General features: G+C 41.1%; 1 long non-coding RNA gene across 1 annotated transcript in view; it reads right to left on the reverse strand.

The window, feature by feature from the left end:
• The window catches only part of LOC108591313 (uncharacterized), a 54,682-nt gene that overhangs the window by 40,884 nt on the left and 956 nt on the right, over positions 1-12,842 (reverse strand). The gene's annotated exons all lie outside the window — the stretch shown is intronic.

A 12,842-nucleotide genomic window follows, 5' to 3' on the forward strand; every position in this document is an offset into this window, starting at 1 on the left:
GCTTTTTCTAGAATGTCATAAATGAAATCATACAGGACGTACCCTATTGATTAAAATTGGGGTCTTCCCCTTTAGAATGTGAAATTATGGGTAATAATTTCCTTACTCTTGTTATCTTGGTTATTTTTATTTTCTAATTTTCTATAATAAACTTTACTTTTGCAATTTAGAAAAATATAAAAAAATTATGGTGGGTATTGTAATAAGAAAGGCAATAAAACTAATAGATTACATTTTTGTTTTTGATATTTAAGTTGCAGAATTACTTCATGAAGGAGCTTTTTTTTTTTTTTTTTTTTTTAGAGAGTGTTACCCTGTCACCCAGACTGAAGTGCACTGGTGCAATCTTGGCTCACTGCAACCTCTACCTCCCAGGCTCAAACGATTCTCCTGCCTCAGCCTCCTGAGTACCAGGGACTACAGGCATGCAAGACCATGCTTGGGTAATTTTTGTATTTTTAGTAGAGATGAGGTTTTGCCATGTTGGCCAGGCTGGTCTCAAACTCCTGACTTCATGTGGTCCACACACCCCCGCCTCAGCCTCCCAAAGTGCTAGGATTACAGGTGTGTACCACAGCACCTAGCCTGAGGAGTTAATTTTAAGAGATAACAGAAGTTAAGACATGAGTTCTAGGATTAGTCAGAGCTAGGTAAAAAATCCTAGCTGTGCTACTGGCTGGTTGTGTGACTTATGAAAGGCTAGTTAGTATATTTTACCTTCAATAAGCCTCACTTTAAAATAGGGTTAAATACAGTACTTGTCTTCTACGGTTGTAACAAGGCTTAGATGATAGCCAGACATGGTGGTGGGTGTCTATAATCTCAGTGACTCAGGAGGCTGAGTCAGGAGAATCACTTGAACCTGGGATGTAGAGGTTGCAGTGAGCTGAGATTGCGCCACTACACTCCAGCCTGGACAACAAAGCGAGACTCTGTCTCAAAAAAAAAAAGAAAAGATAAAAGAAAAAACAAAAAGGCTTAAATGAGACTATGCGTGTAAATCATGAGTATTTATTAACTTTAAGATGCTGAAATTATTTGTATCATTTATTTGACTATTCTTATACTGTTGATGATATTTTTGCTTCTGTTAAGCTCTGGAGAGGTGTTTAGATACGGAAGAGCATTCCAGGTCAGAGAACAGAATGTACGAAAACAGAGAGTCATGAAGAGAGTCATGAAGTGCCTCCAAAGACAGAGAATAGCAAGTTGGGGGCAGAGTAAGGGGGCATGGAGATCACAGAGCCTATGTGTAAAGGACCTAGTCAGCCAGTTTAGCTTCAGCCTTAGGCCTGAAGACAGGAACGGTTTTGTTTGGCCAAGCACGTGTATGTGTCTATACATACATATGAACGCACACACACACACATCTCACATCTCTCATTGAACCTTTATGCCAGGTTAGTCTCCCCTTTCTCCCCTCCCCCCTCCCCATGCTACCAAAGCATTTTACTCCCATCTCCATTACTGTACTTTAACCACATGGTGCCTTGTGATCACTTGTTTACAAACCTGTCTCTCCCAATAGACTATGAACTCCTACAGACTGTCTCCTACCTCACAGCTCACCTTTGAGGAAGGCCTCATTATGACTCAACTTCACAGGAAAGAAACGGGGTGAGGCTGGGCACCTGTAATCCCAGCACCTTGGGAGGCCAAGGCAGGCAGATCATCTGAGGTAGGGAGTTTGAGACCAGCCTGACCAACATGGAGAAATCCTGTCTCTACTAAAAAAACAAAATTAGCCAGGCTTGGTGGCACATGCCTGTGGTCCCAGCTACTCAGGAGGCTGAGGCAGGAGAATTGCTTGAACCCAGGAGGCAAAGATCGCAGTGAGCTGAGATCATACCATTGTATTCCAGCCTGGGCAATAAGAGAGAAACTCCATCTCAAAAAAAAAAAAGAAGAAGAGAAAAAGAAACAGGGTTGTGAGAGTTCAAATTATTTGCCCAAAATCCAGCTACAACTAGGATTTGGACCCAGACAGCCCATGTCTGAACCCAAGCTCCTGGCTGACACTAACATTCTACAGCATACATAGTAGATGGTAAATAAATATCCAGATCCTTCCCTTCGTCAACACTTACTGGTGGTTAAGTTAGAGAGGCGCCTATCATGGCCACAGATAAGTATGGATCACAGGAAGGGTCACCCTTGCCCCTCCTGACCCCCCAGTCATGCTTTGTATTCAATGCTCTCACATACAGCACCCCACCTAATGCTTACAACAAAACCATGAAGTGGGTAAAATTATCCCTGTTTTCACAGCTTAGGAAATAAAGGCTCAAAGACTTTAACTCACAAAAGGTTAGAGGACTGGTTAGGTAGCAGAGTCAGAACTCTGTGCCCCCAACAAGTGCAGGACTCTTTCTCCTGTCTTTATCCCTTATTCCCCTCCCTTATCCATCAGATAAGAGGTTCTTGACCTCTTATCTAATGCCCTGGGCGAGGAAAGAGGGTGGAAGGGGTGTTCAAAGACAACTACTTTGAGGTCGAAATCGGACTCTTTTGTTGTTGTTGTTGTTGTTGTTGTTGAAACTAAGTCTTGCTATGTCACCAGGCTGGAGTCGGCTCACTGCAACCTCCAGCTCCCGGGTTCAAGTGATTCTTCCACCTCAGTCTCTTGAGTAGTTGGGACTACAGGCTCATGCCACCACTCCTGGCTGCTTTTTGTATTTTTAGTAGAAATGGGGTTTCACCATGTTGGCCAGGGTGGTCTTGATCTCTTGACCTCGTGATCTGCCCGCCTTGGCCTCCCAAAGTGCTGCGATTACAGGCGTGGGCCATGGCACCCAGCCTGGACTCTTTCTTAAGGACATAAGACTATCATTTGGAGTAGGAGCCTGTGGTAAATCCACTATTGCCATGGCTGTGGTACATGAACCACACTGAGTTATCAGACATCTAAACAAGTTAGAACAAACCATAGTGCAGGGCAATATCCCTCCCACTTTCCCCTTCCTTTTCACGTAGGTAATTATGTAAAGTTAAATTCTTCCCTCTTTTTTCTTTTCAGGTCTCAGCTCAGTGATTTCCACCTCAGCAGTCTCCTTCTCACACCTCACAAGCATGTACTCGTTAATCCTCTTCCACCTTTTCTTAACCATTATCCAATTGCCTCAAGTAAATCTTTTTCTTTCTGACAGCCTTTGTTCCAGTTATAAACTCCAAAACAACTCCATTGCAGTTGGCGAGCACAAAAGTACCATTCGTCATTTACCTAAATTAAGGGAAAGACCAGCCATTTACCTCCATTTACCTCCAACTGTTCTAGGCTTAGAGAACAACACCATGTACCAACCTAGATGGTGATCAGATGTCCCCTTCAGAATATTCTCAGATGGTTCAGTCCTTTATCCTAAGCTACTGAAACTGTGGTGTATAGTGGTTAATGTGCCTTTGATTAGTCCAAATCCCAGTTCCACTACTCAGTAGCTGTATCATTTGGAGCAGCTATTGAATCTTTGCTCCAATTTCCCTATCTATAAAGAGGGATCATAATGGAATCTGCCTCCTAAGGTTATAAGAATTAAAAGGGCTAATTCGTATAAGCACTTAGAATGGTCAGGATCAAGGCAAGACCAAAACAAACACAGGTTATTGATTTTTTTTTCAAACACGAACATTCAATATTTAAAAAGCTTTTCAATGGGTGGATGCAGTGGCTGACACCTGTAATAACAGCCCCTTGGGAGGCTGAGGCAGGTGGATCACTTGAGGTCAGGAGTTCAAGACCAGCCTGGCCAGCATGGCAAAACCCTGTCTCTACTAAAACTACAAAAATTAGCCAGGTGTGGTGGTGCGCACCTGTAGTCCAAGCTACTTGGAAGGCTGTGGCGTGAGAACTGCTTGAATCCGGGAGGCAGGAGGTTGCAGTGAGCCCAGATGACACCACTGCACTCTTGGCTGGGCCACAGAGCGAGACTCTGTCTCAAAGAAAAAAAAAAAAAAAAGCCATTTAAATTTTCACTCTTACAAAATACTAATACAAACTTTTTTAAAAAACTGTATTTTTAACTGCAAATACAGTGAGTGTTTCAATCATATAATCAATTAATTATATCCCTTTACTAGGTAACCAAAAGACCTGACTGCCACTCATATATTGTTTCTACAGAAAATTTATTTGAGTTCAGGAATTTATTTATGAATGAAATTCTGAAGCACAGTTTACCCAGAAGATTGAATGCTTATATTAAATATCCAAATGTGTATAAATCTGTATCTCATTTGATTTACCAGAAAATCCTTTACTTTTTTGAAAGAGAATTTACGTCCTAAGCAGTTCATCTACGTATGTTGTCATAGCTGCTATGGATCAGGTACTCGTGAAAAAGATAAATCAGAGGGTGAAGGGGCCTGGGATCTTTTCAGTTGTTCACAGGGTCTGGCTTTTGCAACCAGACTCACAGGTGCTATAAAACACTGCATTTATACCAAATAATTAGGCTTTACAATCTGCACTTGCTAGAGAGCCTGGTTTGCCGAAGACAAGTTACTCAGCTGAGGGGCTTGACTCTGAATGGACTGAGTACAAAGAGCAATCAAGTTAGACTTACAAGAAAGCTGCCCCTGCCTGCTACTTCCTTTTTATCTTTCCAAATAAGAAAACACCATTTCTTGCCTTACAGACTTGAAGTTCTATTCTGTATTGATTGATTGATTGATAAAGTCTCACTCTATCACCCAGGCTGGAGTGCCTGGCACCATCGTGGTTCACTACCACTTTGAAACCCTGGGCTCAACCTCCTGCCTCAGCCTCCCAAATAGCTGTAACTACAGGTGCACACCACTGTGCCAGGCTAAATTTTTTACTTTTGGTAGAAGTGGGGTCTCCCTTGGAGTTCTGTTACTTTGGAATTCACAGTAACAACAGAATATTTGTTGGTAAAGTTGCCCGATTTAGCAAAGAAAATTACAGATATCCCAGTTAAATCTGAATTTCAGAAAAATAAGGACTACTTTTTAGTGTATGTACTACATATTGCACAAGACACACTTATATGAATAAAGTATTCCTTGTTATCTGAAATTTTGATTTGACTGGCTATTCTACTTAATCTGGTTACCCTGTTTGTTGCAAGTGAATTACTCCTTTAAGGAAAAAAAAATAGTCTCACTATGTTGCCCACTGCAGGAGTTCAAGATCAAATTGGGCAACATAGTGAGATGCTATGTTGCATCTCACAAAATGCTAGAATTATAGGCATGAGCCACCGTCCTTGGCCTGGAAGTGAATTACTTCTAAACATATTACTGCTGTCTCTGTTTCTGTCTGTCTCTCTTTCTCTTTCTTTCTCTCTCTCTCTTTCTCTCTCTCTTTCTCTCTGTCTCAGTCTCTAACACACACACACAGATTTTCATACTTTGAATACACACATTTTATAAACAAAATCCACCAACTTGTATTTACCTTCAAGGTTTAGGAAACTGGTTGAATTCAGGAACCACCAATAATTCTCATTTATATTGAAATTGGGGAATAAATCTATAATCTCATGTAATCATATTTTATCTCTTATTTAGTTCTGCACAATTATAGAAATGAGCTAAGAACTGAATTTTTATTTTAAATACATTTACGTTCTCCTTTCTCAAAAAGTAAATGGAATCTGTTGTCTCAAAACAATGTAATATGATAAAATACTGCCACCTGGAGATCAGAGGCAGACATGACTAAGATCAACCTGATTTCCAATTCTGGAATAAGAAATGTGAGTTATGTTGACACTTGATTTAATAATGTCATTCTGCCACTTGCTATCATATGAATCTAATTTTTCCTCATTTATTCATTCATTTAATGAACATTTGCTAAGTTTCTGTTACATGCCAGACACTATGCCAAGCTTGGAGAATATAAAGATGTATACGACCTACTTCCTCCCTTTGAGTGATTTGTAATTTCCCCATTTAACTTGGACTTAGTCTAAGCTCCTGCTTCATCTGACACAGCTCAGTTTTTGGACTTCCTTACTGTTAGACACATTTCATCTTCGTTCTCCACGAAGTCTCCCAAAGATGTGGAACACAACCCCTTTTCTTTGATTATCATAATGATTCATTCATGACAAGCTGTGAGCTTGTAGAGGATTTATCTTGATGTCTGGGAGCATGAGAGATGTGTGTGCATGTGCGTGTGTGCACTCACGTGCGTGGGTGTGTTGGTGTGTGCATTAACAATAACAATTGAAAACTGAATAACAGACTTTCATGCTCTTTTTAAAGTCCTCCTCCTTCCCACCATTTTGACAGGCCTTTCTCCCTCTGCCCCCCAACTTTTTTTTGGCTCTTAGCAACAATCCCCACCCCCAAACTCTACCCCAGTGAACAATTTTTCCCACTTTATTATGCAGAATAATTCAACTTTCTCAATCCCCTAGTCTTAAACTCAGCCTCCTTTCCACCTGTGCCCATCCGACTCTCAGACAACACAATGGGTCTTCTACCTAGAGTCTCATCCTTTCTCTTGACCCTATATTTAATGTTTCCCCCTGACAAGAATTGTGCCAATTTCTTACAAATTGAGTGGCAGCAGTTTGGGTTTTAAATAAATACTTTAAAATAGAAATATAAACGAAGTGTTATGGAAGCCTTTCCTTTGCTTCCCTTCATCCTTCCCCTTGCTTCCTTTCCTCCTTTCCTCTTTCTTCTTCTCCCCTCCCTGCCTTCCTCTTCCTTTGCTATATTGTAAGCTATCTGTACAAATACTTCACATCACAGCAGTCTTGTGGTTCCCCATGATAATACTGCTGAATTTGGACTAAAATTCAGGAAAAGGAGAGAAAACTGAAGGGTTATAATGCACTATTGCCAGTTTGCTGACCGATGATATACTCTCCTTTCTGGTTAAGTCTGTAACAGAAACCTTCTAAAGCTGGAGTGTTCCTGTGACAAGAACCAAGAACCTGGAGACAGGATATTGGGAGGATGAATCATCCTCATATCTCGCTGATAACCATCCCCTAATCCTGTTTACTCTTGGCCTTAAAAAGGAAGTCTGAACTTGAAATTGGATTAAAAGTAAATTTTCTAGAGTCATAACATGAAGCTATCCAAAATATTCATTTGTTTTAAAGAATCATCAGTCAATGATTCCCCTAAGTTTTAGGACTGGTTCCTAAGAGCATTTGCCTGGGCAGTAGTGATGCCATCTGATTAGCGTTAGGACTGGGCCTAGTTGGGTTTAAGGGGGATTGGTTGAATCACTTTACTTTCAGAAATAAAATCAGGAAGCTTCATTCATTCCTACCTCACACATTTATTGAGTACCTACTTTATGTCAAGTTCTATGCAATGTGCTTTGGATACAAAAATTAAATAAAACATATTTTCTTCCCTCAAGGAAGTTATAGCCTAATGATGAAGGCAAGTTTATTAAAAAAAAAATATGCATGTAGGAATGTTGTAAATGTCTGTCTGTATAACTTTTTTTTTTTTTTTGAGACGGAGTCTCGCTCTGCCGCCAGGCTGCAGTGCAGTGGTGCAATGGCGGCTCACCACAACCTCCGCCTCCCAGGTTCAAGTGATTCTCCTGCCTCAGCCTCCCGAGTAGCTGGGGCTGCAGGCACCTGCCACCACACCCAGCTAATTTTTGTGTTTTTAGTAGAGATGGGGTTTTACCATGTTGGCCAGGATAGTCTCGATCTCTTGACCTCATGATCCACCCACCTCAGCCTCCCAAAGTGCTGGGATTACAGGCATGAACCATGCCCAGCCCGTGTAACTTGTAAGGTCTATTTTTGCCCCTTGTTTTTCCAAAACCATTAACAACAACAGCCACAAAATACTTAAAACGGTAAGAGCCTCTATATTTTTAGGCCTCTCACTAATGCTTACGATGTACAGCCTAGAGTAGACAAGAGCCTGGTTTTCTCCCAGCTCCTGGTCTGGGGCACTTTCCACGCCACCATACCATGCTTCTCCAGAAATGGTGGCTCATGGCTCTTCACCAAGTCATTCTTCCTTTCAGTATTAGTGTTCCCAACAATTCCCAAAAGACTCACTCATCCACAGTAGTACAGCTCTCTGAAGACCTTCAGCGCTGGATAGTTCAGATTCAATCTCTTGGCACCCTTTTTAGAGGGTGCCTCAAAGAAGAAATCTTACCAAGCTTTATAATGTTAGTCATAGTACAGCATGGCCTTTGAAATAACTTCTCCTTTCTAATCTCAGCTGTAAAGCCAGTGTATATAACACTACACTGTGGCCTGTTTCTCTTAACTGGCCTTCCTGTTTCCATTCTTCAATAGAACAATCTTTTAAAAATGTAACTTACACCATGTCATGCCTTAAAGCTCTCCAATGCCTACTGTGCTTAGGAAAAAAATACAGATTTCTTACATTGGTTTAAAAAACTCTTCCTGGGTGAGAGCGATAACTCATGCCTGTAATTCCAGTACTTTGGGAGGCTGAGGTGGGTGAATCATGAGGTCAGGAGTTCAAGACCAGCCTGACCAATATGGTGAAACCCCAGCTCTACTGAAAATACAAAAATTAGCCAGGCATGGTGGTGCAAGCCTGTAGTCCCAGCTACTCAGGAGGCTGAGGCAGAAGAATTGCTTGAGCCCATTAGGCGGAGGTTGCAGTGAGCCAAGATCGTGCCACAGCACTCCAGCCTGGGTGACAGAGTGAGACTTCATCTTAAACAAACAAAAACACCCTTCCTGATCTGACCCCTCTGCCAACCTTGGGGACTTCATCTCATACTACCTCTCCTTGTCCCCCTGCTCTGCGGATCACTACACTGGCATTCTTTCAGTTCCGTGAACATGCCAAGCTCATTTCTGCTTTAGGACTTCTTTTCCTTTTTCTTAGCTGTTTCCTGAGCAGACATGCAAAGAAGCATTGAGCAGTGACTATCTTGTCCAAGGCATTCTGGCATCGGGGAAAATGGAGGTGGAGGCACACTTAGAAGATGATGGATAGGCTTCCAGGTAAAAACAAACAAAAACTCACACAAGAACAGAAAATTAAACACCGCATGTTCTCACTCATAGGCGGGTGCTGAACAATGAGAACACGTGGACACAGAGGGGGAGCATCACACACTGGGGTCTGTGCGAGGCAACTAGGGGAGGGGCAGTGGTGGGTGGGGAGTTGGGGAGGGATAACATGGGGAGAAATGCCAGATATAGGTGATGGGGAGGAAGGCAGCAAATCACATTGCCATGTGTGTACCTATGCAACAGTCTTGCATGTTCTTCACATGTACCCCAAAACTTAAAACGCAATAAAATGTATATATAAAAGAAAAAACAAACAAAAACAAGAAACAAACAAAAAATCTCTCTTCTCTAGAAGAACCACAAAGGACAATAAGAGGATGACTGTGCTTCAGGAACCGAGGTAGAGTATCTGTTTGCTTTGAGAAACCTGCCTTCCCCTTTATGGTCCCCAACTTTTTTGGCACCAGGGACCAGTTTCGTGGAAGACAATTTTTCCATGGATGGGGTGGGGGTAGTTTGGGGATGAAACTGAAACTGTTTCATCTGAGATCATCAGGCTTTAGTTAGATTCTCATAAAGAGCACCGCCCACATAGATCCCTCGCATGCGCAGTTCACATTAGGGGGCGGATTCCTAGGAGAATCTCATGCCACGGCTGATTTGACAGCAGGTGGTAGCTCAAGTAGTAACGCTCAGTCACTGGCCACTCACCTCCTGCTGTGTGGCCCAGTTCCTAACAGGCCACGGACCCGTCCCAGTCTACAGTGGGGGTCTAGGGACCCCTGCTTTCAGAGCACCCTAACTTTCTCAAGGGAAAGGACAATGCATGTTTGTAGCTCAACAAATGAGGCTGCACAACAGAGGCTTCCAAACCCATTCGTCACCTGAGGACCTTACAGAGAGGTTCCTGACTCAAATAAAATGTGAAAAAGCTTATGATGGCTGGGCACGGTGGCTCACGCCTGTAATCCCAGCACTTTGGGAGGCTGAGGTGGGCAGATCATGAGGTCAGGAGTTCGAGACCAGCCTAACAGACATGGTGAAACCCCGTCTCTACTAAAAATACAAAAATCAGCCGGTGTGGTGGTGCAAGCCTGTAATCCCAGCTGCTCAGGAGGCTGAGGCAGGAGTATCACTCGAACCCAGGAGGCAGAGGTTGCAATGAACCGACATCATACCACTGCACACTCCAGCTATAGTGACAGAGCGAGACTTTGTGTCAAAAAAAAAAAAGTTATGACACTTTTGATTCCAATGGAAATTTGAATATATACTGCATATTTAATAACATTAATCAACTGTTACTGGTTAGGAATAATAAAGGCATTGTGGTGAAATCTTTAAAAGTTTTAATCTTTTAGCAATCTATATTAAAATAGCAGGGATTAAATTATATCTGAGATTACTTCAAAATAATACTAGAGAGGAAAAAATATCAGGAGAGGGGCATTTTTTTTTTACAGGTTTCATGTGAATACATATTTATCAGATAAACATTACAGGTCATCACATTATCTAACTACACACAGCTTTGCAAGACTAGGAATCACAGTTTTTTGACCAAAGCACACAAATGCATTGTATATACAATGTACAAGGACAATGACAGTGTCTGCATGATTTACTTCTAGCTGCACTTGTGGGTGTGTTTACGTGTGTCCATGTGAATCACCTGAGATTATATCAGAAATTGGTAAGTATACATTGTTATAATTTTCTTCTAAAATCCCTGTGTCTTTTCTTATCTTCATAGCACCCTAAGAAATAACAGAACAAAAATTCCATTTCACAAAGGGTCACAGTCAGCATCCCTGATATCAAGGATAAGTGACATCATTGGCCAGGGGTTAATGGCTGGATGATAGGTTCATTATATTCTTCTGTCTTCCTCAGTATATATGTTTGAAATTTGCCATAAGAAAAAAATATATTGTTTTAAAATAAAGATTTCTGGGCCCCCAGCAGATTTTTCTCTCAATGGCTCTCTACTGTCATTACTAGGAAATTCTCCAATAGTACTCCTCCTTACCTACCTATACTATAGGATATATTAGTACTGGGAGGCAGGGGAAGGGGCTTTTTAATCAAAGCTCCCATTCTAAATATCATCCTTAGGAAGAAAGTATCTGATTGGAGTAATTTATACAAGGTATGCATTTAACAGTTAATCTAAAGGACGAATGTTTGCAGTTTAAAGGAATTAAAGGAAATCTAGAAAATCTGAAAGATCACTTCTTTCAGGGAGGAACTCTAGATTTTAGATTGAAGAAATCACACTTGAAATTTACCTCTACAACAACTCTAACTCACGTCACCCTGTGCCTAGTTCAGTACAATCCCACCACACTAACCTTCTGCTTCCTCAAGCATGCTAAAGTTCATTTTGCCTGACAGCTTGCATTTGTACCATATGTTTTATTCAAGGATGCTTTTCTCTTTTTTTCTTTTCTTTTCTTCTTGTGATAAGGTCTCATTTTGTAACTCAGACTGGAGCACAGTGACATGATCATAGCTCACTGGGCTCACTGAGCTTTGATCTCCTGGGTTCAGGCAGTCCTCCCACCTGAGCCTCCCAAGTAGCTGAGACTACAGGCCTGCATCACTAAGCCCAGCTAATTTTTCTATTTTTTGTAAAGACAAGGTTTTGCCATGTTGCCTAGTCTGGTCTCAACTCCTGGGTTTAAGCTATTTGTCTGCCTCAGCCTCCCAAAGTGCTGGATTACAGGCATAAGCCACTGTGCCTGGCACGCAAGGATGCTTTTCCTTCAGATCATTCCATTGCTGGCTCATACACTTCATTCTTATCTCTACCTCAAAGCTGCACTTTTGGGAAGGCCTTCCCTCATACTTCTTCAATACAAACTCCTTTTGACCTTAAGCTGTTACTTCAGGACTCTTATCTCACTACATTATTTTATTTGTTTACTACTTTATTGTCAGTCTCTTATATCAGAAATATAAGATCTCTGACTATGAAGTTCTTGTACCTTTTGTTGATAGATGCATCCTAACTTCCTATCACAGGGTCTAGCTAATATAGGTTAAAAAAATAGGTATTCAAAACCTGAATACCTATTTCTGAATATCTGAAATATGTACATTTAGAAGGGTACTTTCCTGTGTCCCTACATCATTTGCAGATTGTAAACACAAATGCTACAGGGCTCAGATGGGTACTAAAGGCAAAGAAAAATTATAGCACTTGAACTGATCTAAAGGAGGCAGATGCTTTTCAGCTTGAACCATTGTTGCCAGGCTACAATGCAGATATAATGTGGTCAGATCTTCCCATTAACTCATGAGATGCCACAGATCCATTTTTTTATTCTTTCAATTTTAACTGTTAGCAACCAATTGGAAAAAAAGTAGCATGTGAATCACCAGTTGCAAGCTCTGTTCATACAAGTAAGACAATTCGAGATTAATTAAAAGGAGAAACTGGGAAAAGACACCGAGAAGACTTTACAGTAGTATGCTTAGTGGGGAAAAATGGGAAACAACCTAACATCCATCTCTATGGGTATTCCCAAATAATTTGTGGCAAACTTATTTGATTAAGTCTAGCTATATTTATCAATATGGCTAGATCTCAAAAACAGAGTTGGGTAAAAAAAAATCAAATTGCAGATCAATACACAAAATATAATAGCATTCGTGTAAAACTTCGAATGCCCAAAACCATTCTACATATCATTTATAAGACATAATAATAGTTTAAGTATAGAAACCTAGATTGGCAAGATACGTATCAAATTCATGATCCTGGTTGCCTCTCAGGGTGGTAGAGTGGAACTGAGAATATGGGACACCTGCCTTATCTGTAATGCTCTATTTCTTTCATTCATAAATCTGTTCGTTCTGGATAGTGGGTAAGTGTTCACTCTGTGCTTTTCT

Source organism: Callithrix jacchus, chromosome 4 (assembly GCF_049354715.1).
Source record: "Callithrix jacchus isolate 240 chromosome 4, calJac240_pri, whole genome shotgun sequence".
Lineage (NCBI taxonomy): Eukaryota > Metazoa > Chordata > Mammalia > Primates > Cebidae > Callithrix > Callithrix jacchus.